Below are 18,372 nucleotides of genomic sequence, written 5' to 3'. Positions count from 1 at the left end.
TATTTTAGGTAATTTGCGCCTTCTCAGCGAAACGCTTCACAGTGCGACTTTCCGCAGTTGTATCCCGCAAGAACGCCGCTGACAGTCCAAAGCACCGACCGGCGCATTTGTTTACATCGACAGGCACAGCGACCACTCGTTCGCTTGAAATACATAATGTTAGCCGCTCATCGATGGCATCAATTCAGAACATATGTCAGAACAATGTCAGAACATATCAAAACAGGTAGATTTTGTGTATGCAATGACCGTTGCATCACTCTGAATCGCGCTGATGTGAGCGACCACATACCTTCGAATGCTGCCTGCTTATCATTCTTCGTATTCTGTTCATGCACACAATATGGTCCGTAAAGTAGACACAGATGAGGATTTTTCGCGTATGATCGTTCATTTAGAGAACGCGTAGTTTTATCCCGGAAACACCGATGCCGGTATTGATACCATTGGCAGCTGAACGAGGCGGTTGTTTGCGCTGCTGTATTGAAGGGGCCTACGCTTGCTACCCATTTGGGGATAAGAGGCAAGCAGTACACATCGGAAGCTAAATAACGAGTCTGCATGATAATACGTGAAAATACACCCATGTTCGTAGTCGCAATCAATTTATGGGGAAGTGCCGGTGGGTGCGGCCGGCAGCGTTCCGTCGAAAACGACAACGTACGGTTGCCGACGCGGCTCCATGTCGTCGCTTCTCGCTTTTTATGTGTACACCGTACGAAATGAGGAATGGTGTATTTCTAATGCGCATGGTCAAAACTTAACTACAGAAGGAGTTTTCATCATCATGATCGCCTAATTACCTTCAGGTCGGTCGCTCAGGTCCGCCAGCAGTGGACGCATGAACTACGTGACTGTGACATATAGGCTTAACCTCGGCTGAACGCGATCGGCATCAGTTCAAACCGTGCGTGCGGATGTCGAGGGTTGAAGTTCGTGCAGCCAACAGCGCTACACTACTCTTGCCTCCCATCGCCGGCCCATCTACAGGGAACGCAACGTTTCGCCACAGCAACATCGCACGCCATGCACTATAGCTGCACGATCGTCGACACCTCGACGTTCTCGTCGCTGTCGTCTGCATGATCCCGACGTGCTCTGCATGGAACACTCCCGCCGTCACACACAATGCGGCCTGTAATTGAGAAAGAGGTCAGGTGGGGGTGTTCCAGGCAATTGGTTAAATTCATTTGTAAACAATCCGCGCCACTCTCAAACCTGCTTTTTTGAGGACATGGCGGAAGTGTTCAGAAGAACGTACCCAGCGGATTTCCATCGACAGCCGTGCAGATAAAAAAAAATCGCCGTAGTTCCACTTTAAGCAGATGCTCTGCATAAAACATCTCGTAATGGTTATGTGCGTGTTAGATTAGGGAGAACCGCACGTTTTAAGCTCTAACCAGGATTCTACGACAGTGGGGAAAAAGGCGCCCTACAACAAACGGCTTTTAAAGCACGGTCTACCTCAAGTAATCGTGAATCCCTCAATGCCAAAGCTTGTCCGAACGGTACACGGTGAGCAACGCTTGGTTTGTGGCCGTTTTATACTGTACGTGGCGCTCACTGAGGTTTGGTGAATATGTGGTTCTCATTTTGTTGTACATGGCAAGGAAGGCGACATCTTTCTTAGCACATTGTGCTGCATTCGTAAATCCGTGACTACACAGGCGCTAAAAGCAGCGCAAAGGTCGTCTTGCAACATCAGAAGCGCGGACGTAAACATTATTGACGTATTCTTCAGCATATTAAACGGGGACAAGAAAGTGGGGACACACAGCGGTGAGCAAACAACTGAACTTTATTTTCCTGAGCACTGCTATAGATGCACATGACCAGGAACAAGTTCAAAGAACAGGCAGGGGAGGCATGAAAAGGTGATCAGCCACAGACAAAACTATGTATGCACGTATCACTTATTTCGGGATAAAAATTCGCACCACTTCCTTGAAAATGACAGTGATGCAACGCTTTCGCACTTGTCGCCCTCTTTAAAATCTCTTGCGTTTAGATAATTTCTCACGTGGGTCTCTTTTCCTTTTTTGCAATTACACGCGCTTTATCAAACCGAGGGGGACAGTCACAATCGCGACAACGCACCCCAACGTGCCCCCTGACAGCCCTTTCAACATTATATCTGCGTTCGCGAACACGTTCGTTCAGGAAACGCTCAGATTGCCCTAAATACTCACTATTGCACGATAACTTCACACAGTATAGAAAACACTATCAACACACACACGGCACGAACCTGTCGTTATGCTTAGTGGTGCACCTTTGTCTAGGACCATTCATCTGTTGGCACATTTTTATAAGTTTACCAGGTGCCGAAAACGCGACTTTCAATCCAACTCGTTCCCCAATGAGCTTAACGTTGTTGGTTATCTGATGCAAATAATGACCTGACATCTTGTGCCTTGTGCTTCTCGCAGTGCCGCAGGCGTTTGAATTAGCGCTGCCGGCCTTCTCGATTGACTTAGTGTTTTTTTTTTTATTACGCAATAGATCTTAGGACATCATGCAGGTACTCCGCAAATATCAAATGTTCAGTCGGGCTACAGCGCCTTCTTTCCTCGCGGAGCGTAACGCCAATGAACATGTGATTGCATAAACTGTAACTCGAGATGTAAAAATCTTAGGAGGTCATCACGCGCGTTTCCTACAGTTACAAGACGGAACAGGCATTCCTTGAAGACATACACACCATCCCGTGTGCTAAGTCAGGCCATGTGCTATGTCATGTGGTCAACAACAACAACAGCAAAAAGACATATCTTGGGAGGTTATATTGCAGTACCTGAGGTGAATTGGGTGAGCAGTTCACCATCTGCAATGATCAGGCCATCATGAATGGGTATAGTATGGCTGTCGTGGGAGCGGGTGAACGAGAAAATGTGGAGAGTGGCTTCAGTATTGTGCACAAATTCTGACTCCAATTGTCTTTTACTGTTCTGCGTCGCAGGAGCTTTCATCTTTCTCTCGCTGTCTTTATAGAGCGCTACACTGAACAGTCGCGCACATAATCATTTCTCCTGTCTTTCGGTTTCTTTTATGCTCGCAGCACAAATATCGGCGTTCGCAAGAATTCCTTCGGAAGGGACTCGCACAACAAAGACTCCGTTCTCGCTCAGACCATGAGTCATATAGACAGACAGTCTACCCCACCACAATCAATGCATTGTTCAACACACATATTCATCTGCCCAGAATTTATTTCGCGGAGTCTATCTTTACCCCCATAGAAACGCGATGCGAATAGGTTCACGCACGGTACTCGTCACACAAAGGTTGCCATCTTTCTGTTGATTCAAATGAAAAACTTTGAAATTGGTAAGTTCCCCTGAAAACCGCGACGGCTCCTAATTTTTACATAACGGTTATAAAAATAAGATAGGAAGGACTGTGACAAGCTCAAGAGCTGAGCTGAACCGAATCGACGCAGTTGAATTATCGAGGCAAAGTTAGTTAAACCATATAGTTCGAGGCGAACTTCAACATGCTGATGCAGAAGGCCAGGACAAGTTTCACAAACCACTGTACTAAGCCGCCAAAAGACACACGAGACCTGAGCGCCTCATATGTGGGGTCGTCCTAATTGCCGAATCGCAACTAATCTCTAATGACTGTTCTCAGCCTTTATGTACTACGTGCATGTGTTTGCGAGCCTTGAATATGAATAATTTGTAAAAATGCAGAATGAAGTGATAGGACTGTAGTAGTCTATAGGCGAGCACGCATGCGTTTAGTATAAACACCTTTACGAACTTCACATGCTTACGTGATGTACGAAATTATTTGAGCTTGGACGTTTTTACTTAAGAAACGGCAACGTAGACACACTTTCTTCAAGCCCGAAGTCGCGGGATCAAATCCCGGCCGCGGCGGCCGCATTTCGCCTGGGGGCGAAATGCAAAAAAACGCCCCTGTCCCGTGCATTGGGGGCACGTTAAAGATCAGCTATATATGGTGGTCAAAATTAATCCTGAGTCCCCCACTATGCCGTGTCTCATAATCAAATCGTGGTTTTTGGCGCGTAAAACCGCAGAATTAAATCAGTTCCGACTTTTTTCACTGTTAAAGACGATGCCGCTTGCCGTCCTGTTATTTGCGAAAAGCACAAGCGCAGAGCTACACTTGAGTTGCCACACACACGTCCTCGGCGCCTCATCGCCTCTCTTGCAGCTATGCCGACTCGCACTCGAGACCGGTTTCACAAGAATGAGCCAATCGGGTCAAGTGACTGGGCAGCAAATTACAACGCCTTCCATGGAGACGTGGAATGCCCACACGTGCTGGCGTCGGTGGTTCAGTGGTAGAATACTCGCCTGCCACGCGGGTGGCCCGGGTTCGATTCCCGGCCGACGCATGTTTTCCTTTCTTTATTTCTACTATTGGAGCATACCCATTATCCTACGTGGTGAACTCTTTTTGTAAGTGTTTTCATACGTGAGCAGATGAATGGGAGTTTCTCTCTTTTCGTCCAGATTTCGTACAAACTTCCAGGTTTGGTTGTATCATCGACTGTTGGTGTCATTTGGAAGCCTTAAAGGATACGTAAATAAGTTTATGTGCGCTGATAACAATAATTTTTAACAAAGTATTGAAGGATCCTGCTGCAACATACTCGCGACGTGCTTATGTTGCAGCGATGTCGTCGCAAAAATAGCATAACAATCAGTTGTTTTTTCATCCCTACTGCATAGAACAGTGTGACCAATGCCAGTTCAATGCTTTTTTTGGCCAAGGAGTCCTGAATTAGAGCTTAAAGATGGCTGTTATATAATGTACACAATCGTCTTTATTTTTTTTTCACAGTGACGCTCGGAATTGCGTTAGCTCGAAATTGTGTTAGCATGAAGAATTTTCAAACAGAGACGTATGGTCAAATAAATGCTAGCGTACTCGGATGAAAGGCCGTGTTTGCGGGGCATGCATCAGCAGTGTGTGCGCTGCCGTTTTCGTATAGTTTAAAAATAGCAGTATTTTTAAGGTTCCTGGTAACCAGTCTCACTAATTTTGGGAAGTTACCGCAAGCAAAACACGAGACTTGAAGAAATATCTAGATTCACCCAATCTAAGTATATGCAACCACAAAAGCTTTTGGAGAATGAAACCTGCTATGGGAGCTCAGTCACTCGCTGCTTCGCAACTTAGCCAAAAAAATTAGAGTACAATAAATTAGTCGCTCGGGGAAGCACCTTTACACGTTTCAAACTGAAGGCATTGCACTTGACGATAGCTGAAAGATTTCTTTCTTTTTGTCTCTTTTATAAACAGTTTAGCAGCAGAAGTTATCTTTCGGGCTATTTGAAAGGCGTTAAGCGCCATTGGATACTTCGGCGTTATGCTGTTTACGTGTTTTTAATAACTAGGCAGCTGCTGGCGCAGATTCGCATTGTGCCAATCGTGCATGGTATGAAATCCTCGTCATGCGTAATAAGTATTACGGTATTCATTACTGCTGCATTTAGTGCCATTGTCTTGGACAGACTGTATACTACATGCGCTGTACAAAAGAAGAAAAAGAGTCAGATTATCAATTTGGTGGTCTTTTCTAAGTAGATAACGCACAGATTATTCAAATAATTCAGTGGGCATTGCATTTGTTCTACCCTTATCAACACACCTAAGAGATCGTAACATGTTTTAGTTGATGAGTAACCTGATCAGTACGCCCCCATTCATGTGCATTCTACTGAAAGTGTGGCAAATATATTCATCTCGAAGTATGAGAAAATAGACATTGCAGACTGTTCTAAGCGGAAATAAATTGCAATTCTTAACGTGATTGTTCAAAACTGCAGTCACTATGCTGAGCATGTTCGTGCGGCACGGGCATATTGCATTAACACCGGAAATGTGCACAGTCTAGCCGGGTATCTTTGTTCAAGCCATTATTATTATAGGAATAGTTTGGAACTTTCGCATTTCTTTTATTTTTATTAGTACACTGTGTGTCACATGAACCTGTCTTGAAACGAAACGTACCTTGCTGGCTCCGGCAACCATTACGGTTATCTAACTGGTCATCATACTGTAACATAGCGAAACATCATAATGGTAATGATTCATATTGCCATGTAGTCTTTAGTCAGAGGTAAACCAAGTTAACTAGAGACATATGTGATGACAGCAAATTATATGTAAAACTACTATTGAACCGTCAAAGTAACTCATTGAATAGTTTTCCCTCACATTGTTGCATTTGTTTATCTGTGTGTCTCTGTGTCCTTGTTTTCCGTGCTGTGCTCGTTTGGCCATCAATTACGAACTTGCCCAAGCCCTTGTCAGCTTTATTAAACAAGTGATTCAATTCAGTTGAATCTAATACTGCATGTCAAGTGACTGACGTGTTATTCGTTTTTACTAAATATATTGGACTGGCAGTACTTGCCAAGCATTGAACCACAATATTTCTTTTATTGCACTTAAGCTGCGGGTGTTATAGATTGCCAGGTTATCTTCATGAAAACAGCCAGGGAAGGCTTGTAAAATGATCGGGGCATTTTAATATGACCACATAGGTATGCTGTCTTGTTGTATGTCACAATGTTTCCAGAGAATGTCCCTGTTAAATATATTTTTAAAACGTTTCATCACATAAAATGTTCAGCAAATTGGTCCCATTTATTGAAAAAAAAATGAAAGTCGAGCATACTGACATGGCATTTCTTACTCAATTTGGTTTTGTTTTTTTGCGTTAACCTAAAGTCCTCAACCTCGAAACCCTAGAAACAGTTTATATTTTTGAGAGCAGCTTAAATAATTTACTGTGATAGCATTTATTCGAGCTAAAGTTTCAGATTTGTTTACTAGGAGGTTCATATCTGTCGTGCCTTGACACAAAGTGCTCCTGTGGTATTTCGGGTACTCATGTGGTATAGCTATCTTGTAAATGTGTTAGCATGCCCAAGAGGCTTTATTGCCTGTAAGAAACTATGTGACCATATCAATACAATCAATCCACCTGCTTTCTGTTGAAGTTATGAGCAATGACCCGTTCATTTAAGAGTATGAGAAATACATTGAAATGTGTATTAAGGAAAATAAATTACCATCTTTGGTATGATACTGTGAATACTCAAGTCACTCCTCTGAGGATATCCCTATGCGCGGGCATACTTAAATGGCTGCCAAAAAATGCACAGACAGTCCAATAACTCTCTTACCTTGTTTCAGCAATTGATATAGAGATAATTTCAGATAACTACAATGATGTGTCGTATATAAACTTGTGCTAAAAGCAACATACTGTTGCTGTAGCACCACCAGCAGTTGGGACTGCTTAATTGTTCATCATACCATAAAATGAAACATAATAATACTGATTGGTATTCACAAGCAGCTATCACTCATACCTTAACCGCATTGAGTATTCCCTTAAGTGCTTTGAGTAAATATATGAAGCTGCTCAATGAACATACAAAGAACACACACTTGGTATTTTCTTCTCACATTGTTCCATCTACTTATTTGCAACATACACTTGCAGCATCTTTGGGACATATGACACGAAGGTCAAGGCCGGCCTGGCGGCCTTGCTTGCAAAGGAGAAGTACTCTGTATATCTGTAAATAGTCTCTTTCGATCATAGCGAAAGACCGGCATTTTAAGAAAATTAATACACGGCGCAATAAGAAGAGTTAATTCAATGCCGGTGCACGTGTTTTCTTTGTTGCATTGCATGATTCAGCACTAGTGGATTTCCTTCAGTATTTTTCTGTTTATGCAACACATGAGAGTGCAGCTGGTTCAGGAGCACCATTAAGCCATCGACATTGATGTATAAGTGCAGATGAGAAGCAACACGTGAGCATACGTAATATACATTCAAAAAAGTTTTGCCGCCATATGTAAACAGAAATGAAAACTAACTTCTATATAGCAGATAGCTGGCAGATTTCGTTCAACCAGATGCATTGCATGCAACTGTAATATTGCTGAAATGTGCTCGCGCACAAATACTCATGCAGTCTACCATAAAGATTAACGCCTACATGCATTTGAGATTTTGCGACTGCTTCCATCCGCATGCATGATTTTCTACGTACAGTTCCCTGGGTATGTTACCATATGCATGCTGGATGCAGTACCTATTTATAGGCATTTCCAATAGACTGCTCAATAACAACCCCAGCAGCGAGTGCTTATATGTAATCGAAACGTAATTGGCAAAATGTATGGTTTATATAGCTAGTATATAGGATGTCGATCCCGGCTATTTTAGCCAATCGGGACAATAAGAATACAAGATTTGAAAAGAACACGGTGCAAGATATACTTTTATAAAACACCTACAGGTCAGATCTCTGACGACTGAACGCCATAAGTCTTAAATTCGGATCTTACTGTACCGTCTTTTTTTACATTATTCTTTGTTGAACAGCTTCACTGAATTTATGTTAGTTAGGACACCCTGTATTGACAATAATCGACAAATATTGCAAGGCTTAAGTCTATGGATTAGCTATAGACTGATCTGCAGGAATTATCTACAGAGAGTCTATGGACTTACGACCTTGCACTTCTTGTAGACTGGTCTAAAAATGTGTGAGTCTATAGACACTCTATAAACTATCTATAGATTAATGATAATATAATGTTTGTAGACAAATGTCTATAGAGAAAAGTGTATAGGAATATACAGTTCTTCTTTAGTAGACTGAAGTCAAATGTCTATAGATAGTCTATAGACATTTGCTTAGGCATTTTGTAGACTTGAGTCTACAAAGGTAAATCTTGATATAGCTCTACCATTGTAGACTGAAGTCTGTGGGATGTCTATAGACAAGCGTCTATAGTCAGTAGACATTTGCTTACAGACATTTTATAAATTTCAGTCTACAAAAGTAGAACTCCTGTATAGAGTTCTATTTTGTATACTGAAGTCCATAAAATGTCTATAAGCAAATATCTTTAGACTATCTATAGACGTCAGTCTATCGACATTCCTTAGACTTCAGTCTACAAAAGAAGAACTGTGTAACCCTTTTGTCTATAGACATTCTGCAGACATTTGTCTACAAACGTGAATTTTCATTAGTCTATAGACAGTCTATACAGTGTCTGTAGACTGGATTGGATTGGAAAAACTTTAATAAAAGTCCTCAAAAAGCTTTCATAAAAAACTTTAATAAAAGACGCCCACTGCGCGCTATTACACGATAACTTAACACAGTATAGAAAACACTATCAACACACACACGGCACGAACCTGTCTCTATACTTAGTGGTGCACCTTCGTCTAGGATCATACACCTGTCGGCACATTTTTGTAAGTTTACCAGGTGCCGAAAACGCGACTTTCATTCCAATTCGTTCACCAATGAGCTTAACGTTGTGGGTGATCTGATGCAAATAATGACCTCACATCTTGTGTCTTGTGCTTCTCGCAGTGCCGCAGGCGTTTGCATTAGCACTGCCGGCCTTCCCGATTGACTTACTGCTTTTTTTACGCAGTAGATCTTAGGACATCATGCGGATACCCCGAATATAATATGTTCAGTTTAGCTACAGTGCCTTCTTTCGTCGCGGAGCATAACGCCAACGAACATGTGATTGCATAAACTATAACTCGAGATCTAAAAATCTTAGGAGGTCATCACGCGCTTTTTCTGCAGTTACAAGACATAACAGGCATTCTTTGAAGACGTACTCATCATCCCGTGTGCTACGTAAGGCCATGTACTATGTCATGTGGTCAACAACAACAACGACAAAAAAGAGATTTCCTGAGAGGTTATTCTGCAGTACCTGAGGTGAATTGGGTGAGCAGTTCACCATCTCCAATGATCAGGCCATCATGCATTGGAATAGTATGGCTGTAGTGGGAGTGGGTGAACGAGAAAATGTGGAGAGTGGCTTCAGTACTGTGCATTAATTCTGACTCCACTTGTCTTTTAGTGTTCTGCGTCGCAGGAGCTTTCATCTTTCTCTCGCTGTCTTTATAGAACGCTACATTGAACAGTCGCGCACATAATCATTCCTCCTGTCATTCCGTTTCTTCTATGCTCGCAGCAGAAATATCGGCGTTCGCAAGAATTGCTTCGGAAGGGACTCGCACAACAAAGACTCCGTTCTCGCTCTGACCATGAGTCATATAGACAGACAGTCTACCCCACCACCATCAATGCATTGTTCAACACACATCACAATCAATGCATTGTTCAACACACATATTTATCTGCCCAGAATTTATTTCGCAGAGTCTATTCCCCCCCCCCCCCCCCCCATAGAAACGCGATGCGAATAGGTTCACGCACGGTACTCCTCACACAAAGGTTGCCATCTTTTTGTTGATTCAAACGAAAAAGTTTGAAAATGGTAAGTTCACCTGAAAACCGCAACGGCTCCTAATTTTTGCATAACGTTTACAAAAATAAGATAAGAAGGAGTGTGACAAGCTCAAGAGCAGAGCTGAACCGCATCGACACAGCGTTAATTCGGCGCAGTGAAATCATCGACGCAGAATTAACTAAGCCATATAGTCCGAGGCTCACTCCAACATGCAGATGCCAATAAAGGCCAGGACAAGTTTCACAAACCGCTGTACTAAGCTGCCAACAGACACTCGAGACCTGAGCGCCTCGTATGTGGGGTCGTCCTAATTTACGAATGCATGCCTGTGTTTGCGGGTCTTGAATATGAATAAATTGTAAAAATGCAGACTGAGGTCATAGGGCTGTAGTATTGTAGGTTAGCACACATGCGTTTAGTGATGTTGTATTCTATTAACACCTTTGCGAACTTCACAGGCTTACGCGATGAACGAAATTATTTGAGCTTGGACATGTTTACTTAAGAAACGGCAACGCAGACATATTTTGTTCAAGGCCGAAGTCGCGGGATCAAATCCCGGCCGCGGCGGCCTCATTTCGCCTGGGGGCGAAATGCAAAAAAAGCCCGTCTCCCGTGCATTGGGGACACGTTAAAGATCAGCTGTATATGGTGGGCAAAATTAATCCAAAATCTCCCACTGTGCCGTGTCTCATAACTAAATCGTGGTTTTTGGCACGTAAAACCCCAGAATTAAATCAGTTCCGACTTTCTTCACTGTTAAAGACGATGTCGCGTGTCGTCCTGTTATTTGTGAAAAGCACAAGCGCTGAACTACACTTGGGCGGCCGCACACACGTACTCGGCGCCTCATCGCCTGTCTTGCAGCTATGCCAACTCGCACTGGAGACCAATTTCGCAAGAATGAGCTAATCGGTTCAAGTGAGGGCAGCAAGTTACGCCGCATTCCATGGAGATATTGAATGGACGTAGGCGTCGGCGTCGGTGGTTCAGTGGTAGAATACTCGCCTGCCACGCGGGTGGCCCGGGTTCGATTCCCGGCCGACGCATTTTTTCTTTCGGCTGTTTGCGCATACCCATAATCCTACGTGGTGAACTCTTTTTGTAAGTGTTGGCATACGGGAGTAAATGAACGGCTGTTTTTTTTTTTTCAGATTACGAACAAACTTCCCGGTTTGGTTTTATCATCGACTGTTAGTGTTTTTTTGGAAGCCTTAAAGGATAAATAAGTTTATTTTAAAGCCTTAAATAAGTTTATGCGCGCTGATAACAATAACTTTTGGCAAAGTTTTGAAGGAGCCTGCTGCAAACATAGTCACGACTTGCTTATCTTGCAGTGATGTTGTTGCAAAAATAGCATAACAATCAGGTTTTTTTTTTCCTGCCTACTTCTGTGTGCCAATGCCAGCTCAATGCTTTCTTTTTTTTTTTTTTTTGGCCAAGGAGTGTTGAATTAGAGATTAAATACGGCCGTTATATAACGTACACAATCTTTCTTTCTTTCTTTCTTTCTTTCTTTCTTTCTTTCTTTCTTTCTTTCTTTCTTTCTTTCTTTCTTTCTTTCTTTCCCAGTGACACTCGTTAATCAATGTATGCAGGAAATATGCATTCATTCCTCTTACCAACAGTGCGTGCGTAACAAAAATTTGAGCTCATCTGCGCCCCTTGGATGGCCAATTCGTTGTCATTTTAAACAGCCAAAAACTGTGGAGCTTCCGCTAGCTTATCATGGTATTAGATATCTTCCGGTGAAAAGGCTCCCCGGCGTCCACTACAACACGATCATGATTTTAAGTCTCTGCACATTCAGAAGAATGGAATGGCCCCTGTGCGACACACAAATGTTAAAATCGACAAGGAAAAAAAATTATCTGAAGCCTTGCGTATTCTCGAAGGGTTTCTAAAGGCACCATAAGCACCACCGGACTGGGCGCCTGTGTAGGACGACCTTGTCAACTTGGAACGCTTTTATTGAGAACGCCATCCCAAACATGGCGGTATGCGGAATAACGGGCACAGGGGGTTCCGTGGCATAATTTACTCGCCAAGCACGTGGATCGAAGCACTGCTTCGATTACATGCCAACGCAGCTCATAAAATGTTCCTCTTTGAAATATTTGTGAATTAAGGCGCATCGAGCGCAGTACGAGGTGCATTATTTTGTGTGTGATGTATATACCGTAAAGTTTACTACAAGAATTACTAGAGGTCTCTCTGGCGTTAGTGGGTACGACAGCTGCAAGCATGGTGGTTCAGCCAGCGCGGAAATGATGGTTAGTTACATTGATTTGCCTGAACGTCGTGCTTCTGGCTTCGAGCGGCTTTGTGACTGTGCAAATTGTTCGTTAAAAAAAATATATTGGCTTTTAAGTGCAACAACTCGCAATATAAATACTTATGCAAGTTCGCTGATTCTTATCGCCCTCCGCGCCTCAGTTTCCTCTGTTTCTAGGAAACTCTATGTTATAAACCGCTTACAGGTGCCTCTGCATGGGCACTGCCATATTTTAACACGTGACCACGCCGACATCAAACGCCTTCTGGCTTGCTGATCCCGATAGGGGCCAACGTGCCGAGTAAAGGTAGACAATTATTATTATTATTTCTTTCTTCTCTTTGTTGGTGTATATTATTATCCGCCAGTAATGCACGGCTTTAAAGTGGAAACGGAAAGTTAGTGCTGGTGATATTACACACGCCCTTATCCTTAGCCTTGGTGGCGGTAAGCGAATAGTACAAGTTGGCGCGTTTGCGTCCTCCGGTGTTTCTGTTTTGCCTGTAAAAGATTCGATTCAATTCAGTTTTGTCGGCATCACGTCGCATGAAGTCAGGGGCGCAGGCAAAAAGCCGCAAAAGTCGGGCTGGCCGCAAATCTGTTTTCTACATTTAATGATATCGCTAGTCTTTTCTTATGTGAACACATCGAAACAAACAAAAAAAGAAGAAATCACGGCACTTACACTGCAAAATTCAGCGCACTGCGTATAAGAAGAAACATAAGACAAAAGTAAAGACAAGAATTACAAATGATGAGTAAAAAAAATCTTTCATTTACCTTTCGAGCTTGTTCCTTGATATAATAGATTTTACTACCCCAGTACTGTGTAATCCGTCGCCGGTAATGCTTGGCCCATATTGAATAAATATACGCCGGGTTTTGCTTTGAATATGTAAGGACATAATCTGTCAATGCTAGAACCTTTACTCAGATCATTCATTTTTCTTAACATCCCGAGTTGTGAATGCATCAGGCCTTGAAACACACAATGCAATAACTTTGTAGTGACTCTTTCCCGTTTTTTCGGTAGATGGAACTTTTTCTGTGCTTTTTTTGTGCTAGGAGAGTTCTCAAGAGAAACATACACATTTGTGACTGCACAATAATGCACAGATTCTGGAATTCCTTGTAAAAAAAAAAAGAAATAAAGGAAAGCAACCGCTAACATCGTTTCTTTTTTCTTTTTTTTTTTGCATCCGCGTGTATTGTATGGCCTGGTTGCAGGCCGTCTAAACAAAGCAGCGCACAATATACACATGGAAAAATGGCCTAGTGCTTTACATTGAACAGGTGTAATAAGTGATCAGGGCAAGTCATGTAATGCGTAGCGAAGATAACCGATGAAGATAATGATACGTGCCAAAATAGGAATGATTATTGAATAAATAGCGAATACTAAACAATAATAAATAATGGTAGCTTCTCATTTCTCGTTGAATGTCTGCGAACTGTCCCAGAGTGGAAGCACACGAGAGAGAGAGAGAGAGAGAGAGAGAGAGAGAGAGAGAGAGAGAGAGAGAGAGAGCAAGGAGATAAAGGGAGCGAGATCAACCAGACGAGCACTTGGTTTGCTACCCTACACTGGGGATGGACGAAAGGGGGAAATATGAATTAGACGATGCGGGTAGGGAGGGCATAATGAAAAACCCTGCGCACACGTTGAGCCAATTTTCATGGACGCTTTCTATGTGCGTTCCACAAGTAGAGTTCGAGGCACGCCATTGTCCAAAAGTACATTTTCCATAAGTAAAAAATTCTACCCAATGTGGACTTATGCGGCCTTCTGCATTCATTCATTCATTCATTCATTCGTTCATTTACAGCAGGGTGAACTTCTCGACGTAAACAACGCAGTATATTCGTCAATGTTAAGCATGCGAAAAAACATACTTTATTGCAGAATAAGTGAGCCGCTTCACCCGCTGTGGTAACTCAGATCCATCCTGGCCGCGGCCAGGATAGACCTGAGTTAATGGGGGCGAAATGCACAAACATTCGGGGGTTTAGATTTAGTTACACGTTAAAGGGGCCCGAAATCACCCCTCGGGCTTGGTGAAATAACATAGTCCGCGGGTAGCAGACGCTGTTGTGAACATCTCAGCCAAGTTCTGCTGTCGTACGCGGTCCATAGAGCTCGCAAGCGGAGCGCGAAGTCACCTTTCTCTCAAACGCTCTCGTTTCAAAAGCCCATGATCCTCGCTCTTTTATGTGTGCTTTATTTCGTCATAAAGCACACTCCAATACGCGGCTGCTACTGGTCGCTGCGCTCGGCTACACTGCGGCCGCCGCGAGGTGCCGCCACGAGTCCAGTGGCTAAGCGCACTGCGGCTCTCTGAGGACAGCCACGTTTGGCTTACGTTTAGCACGGCATAGGCACCAAATCGGAAATTTGAACTGCACGCCACAGTGATGTCTCCGCCGTAGCCTTCGCAGTGCAATGCATTGAAGGAGAAAGGGGAGCACAGCTGGGAGGCCGTGTTTGATTGCCGATAACTCCGCTTCTGCTAACGCATTGAAGTACTTTTTGCGGTAAAGTGGTTCTGAAATAGCCTATCTTTGTCTTTCTCAACTTCGATAAAAAGTGGTTCAGGGCCCCTTTCATAAACCCAGGTGGTCGAAAGTAATCCGGCAAATATTCGCAACAAGATGAGGCATATGTATGTTGCAATAAAATATCCCGGAGACAACTCAGCACATCCCAATGGAATTCGATGGGATTGAGACCCATCGTGACCCTAGTGAGACCCGTAGGTAACGTACACCTTCCAGGAACGCTTGGATTTAAAGCGCACGGAAGCATCAACCGGTCAGCACTCGAGATAAGCATGAGTCGTTTAGAGTATTGATGGAAAAAAAGAAAGCCGGGAAGAGATTGATACGACTGGATCTCTTACAGGCATATGTAGCTGTACAAGGTAGACAGAGTCTTCTTGAGGAAGAAAAAGAAAGAAAAGAGGATTAAGGAAATGCACACAAAAAGAAATCCTAGAATTAAAAACGTGCATAGCATACCTGATTAAATCAGGCAAGTTAGGCGACTATTTGTCACAGCCGCGTTATAGGGGGATGCCAATAAATCACAATCATCATCATGGGCTTCCATACACCTTCCAGACGGTTCAAAACGCGTTCCATTACTTGGCTCGAAGCTATCCTTGGCTGTCTCCTTAGTTGTCTACGTATACCGCTCTCTCATTCTGGTAATAATTAACTGGAACACTTTGCGTCATTCAGCACAACTCTGCCGCAGGAGTAGTCGTCGTCACAGCGCCATCTCATTTGCGTTGTCGCAAGTGATTTTTTAAAATGCTTCAGCGCTGGATCGCCGTGGGAGTGAGCTTTACCGCACAAATTCTAGTGCACTGACCTCCTTCCGACAGCTGATCAGTGAAAGCATGTTGTTATGACTGGGGGTTCAATCCCATCGCTCATGATCCGTTGTCAAGATTGGAGTCGGGCATTAATTAGAAGGTAGCTGGCCCATGCCGTCGTGCAACTTATCCACGCTGAGGAGGTTGATGAAGGGAAGGACTGCTTCTCATCGAGAACGAGGAATATGGGTTTATTTACAGTATTTATATCAGTCTAACATGACTGTTTGAGAAAGTACATCAGTCTAACATGACTGCTTGAGAGAGAGTGTCCTGAGCAGCCGCACAACAGCAGTTTATAAACACTCGGTCCTCCCCCGATACCCAGGTGACGGAAACGGCCGTCCAAGCACCGTAGGTGAGTTGACCAGGCACCGTAGGGGAGACGAGACACCGTAGGGGAGACGAGGCACCGTAGGGAGACGAGGCACCGTAGGGGAGACGACCCGGCACCGTAGGGGCATTCATTCCCCGAGCTGCAGCGCGCCCGCCGGCAGCCCATTGTCTGGCGTCTTTGTCGACGCGTGGGAAGGGGTGTCAGTAGACGTTCCCGCGGCTCAGTAACAATAGTGGGTCCGCCGAGCCCGTTTAGTTACAATGGCGACTTCGTCAAACTCGGCTCCAGCGACGGAGAGTCGAGGACGCACGTATTGTTGTTCACACAGTCGACTTAGTCACGCAGTGTCTAGAGGTGTGCGGCGACGTTCCAGGAAAGTTGCTGCCACAGTCGCAACTGGCCGGCAAAACTTGCACTGCAGCTGGCCGTTCTTAACAATGTTCGAAAAAGTTAACCGAGCCTCCAATTATTCAACTTCTTACTAGAACAGCCAATAAATTTAATTTGATTGCTCTCCGACGACAGGTCCCCGACAGTCACTATTCCTTTTGAACCGTTATCCTCTCACTCCGTCGAGTAAATTTGTTCTCCAATTGTGGTTTTTTATAAGTTGCAACTTTTCCTAAACAATGCAGCGACATTTAAAACAGAAAGCTTTAAGAGGGGCTATATCATATGTGCCGCAAACCCCGTGTGTGTGTGTGTGTGTGTGTACATACATTATATATATATATATATATATATATATATATATATATATATATATATATATATATATATATATATATATTGACACGTGTTTTTGCCTATCTTTATCTGACGACCACGTTTCACCGCCTAACAAATGTTATCGCGCAGCGCAGGACGCTCCTGCATGTATTGGAAGTTTCTGGAATGTTTCGATGGTTCCATCCGCTGTCTCTGACCGCACGTTGTGTAATTTGATTGCATGTGTGCGCGACGCGAATAATGTAGAACACTGTGGAAGGCACGCGGGTCCCAGCGATTACTCTTGAATGTTCGACGACTGATGTATAAAAGCCGACGCGCTTGACCCGCTGATCAGATTTTCGACGATCGCCCACGTTGTTCGTTGCTTTCGTTGAGCTTTAAGTGTAGCCTGCTTTGAAGGCACAAGTTCGCCCAATGAAACGCTAGTTTCGTCAGTCAAAGTTTTGGTGCCCTCTTCACCCTCACTACTACGTGACAATATATAGCGCGCGTTGTGGATCAGAGAGCAAACAGGGATAGCCGATATTATAATTGACATTAAGAGAAAGAAATTGAGCTTGGAAGGTCATGTAATGCGTAGGTTAGAAAACCGGTGGACCATTAGGATTACAGAATGTGTGCCAAAGGGAAGCGCATTCGAGGACGCCAGAAGACTAGGTGGGGTGACGAAATGAACAAATTCGCAGGCGCTAATTTCGATCGGTTGGCGCAGGAAAGGGCTCATTGGAAATCGCAGGGATAGGCCTCTGTCCTGCAGTGGACGTACAATAGGGTATATATATACCTATATATACATATATATATATATATATATATATATATATATATATATATATATATATATATATATATATATATATATATTCATTAATTCACATTTCTCTCCCTCTCGCTAAATGACCTGTCCCTCGCCGCGAAAATGCATTCTAAAATTTTCTGGACCATTAATTTTTCTCTTTCCTCTTATTGCTGTCAATTATTGTGTTTCGGTGCCCAAGAACGAACTGAAGGCTTTTCTAGGAGGTTAAAATATGCAGCGCTTTTCATCATGTTATTCCCCCAAGGAGGTTTCATATAATCTCCTTGTCTTATTCCCGCTCGACAATAGACGACATCACCCACTTGCAGCATCGCGCGCATCATCGACTCTTGCCCGCACTACAGCGTACTAGAATCTAGTACACTGTACCCGCGCCTGCTAGCTACCCAGAGTCAGTATGCTAACCATAGATATTAACTCTAGAAGGAAAAGCTAGGCGAAATGCGACAACCGCAAATGCGCCACCATGTAAAAAATCATCATTTTGGACAGCACAATTGTTTCTAAATTGGCTCAAGTTAATCTTATATAACGGTAAAAA

The 18,372-nt window shown here is 43.5% G+C and overlaps 2 non-coding genes across 2 annotated transcripts; both read left to right on the top strand.

Annotated features, from left to right (window-relative positions):
* Window positions 1-4,292: 4,292 nt before the first annotated feature.
* On the top strand, window positions 4,293-4,363 carry TRNAG-GCC (transfer RNA glycine (anticodon GCC)). Its single transcript has one exon. It is a non-coding gene; the product is annotated as a tRNA-Gly (tRNA).
* Window positions 4,364-11,271: 6,908 nt separating this feature from the next.
* TRNAG-GCC (transfer RNA glycine (anticodon GCC)) lies at window positions 11,272-11,342 on the top strand. Its single transcript has one exon. It is a non-coding gene; the product is annotated as a tRNA-Gly (tRNA).
* Window positions 11,343-18,372: the final 7,030 nt, after the last annotated feature.

The sequence above is a fragment of the Dermacentor variabilis genome, chromosome 1 (genome assembly GCF_050947875.1).
Source record: "Dermacentor variabilis isolate Ectoservices chromosome 1, ASM5094787v1, whole genome shotgun sequence".
NCBI classification, from domain to species: domain Eukaryota; kingdom Metazoa; phylum Arthropoda; class Arachnida; order Ixodida; family Ixodidae; genus Dermacentor; species Dermacentor variabilis.
Note: the sequence above shows the minus strand (reverse complement) of the source record. Positions and strands in the feature narration are given on the sequence as shown.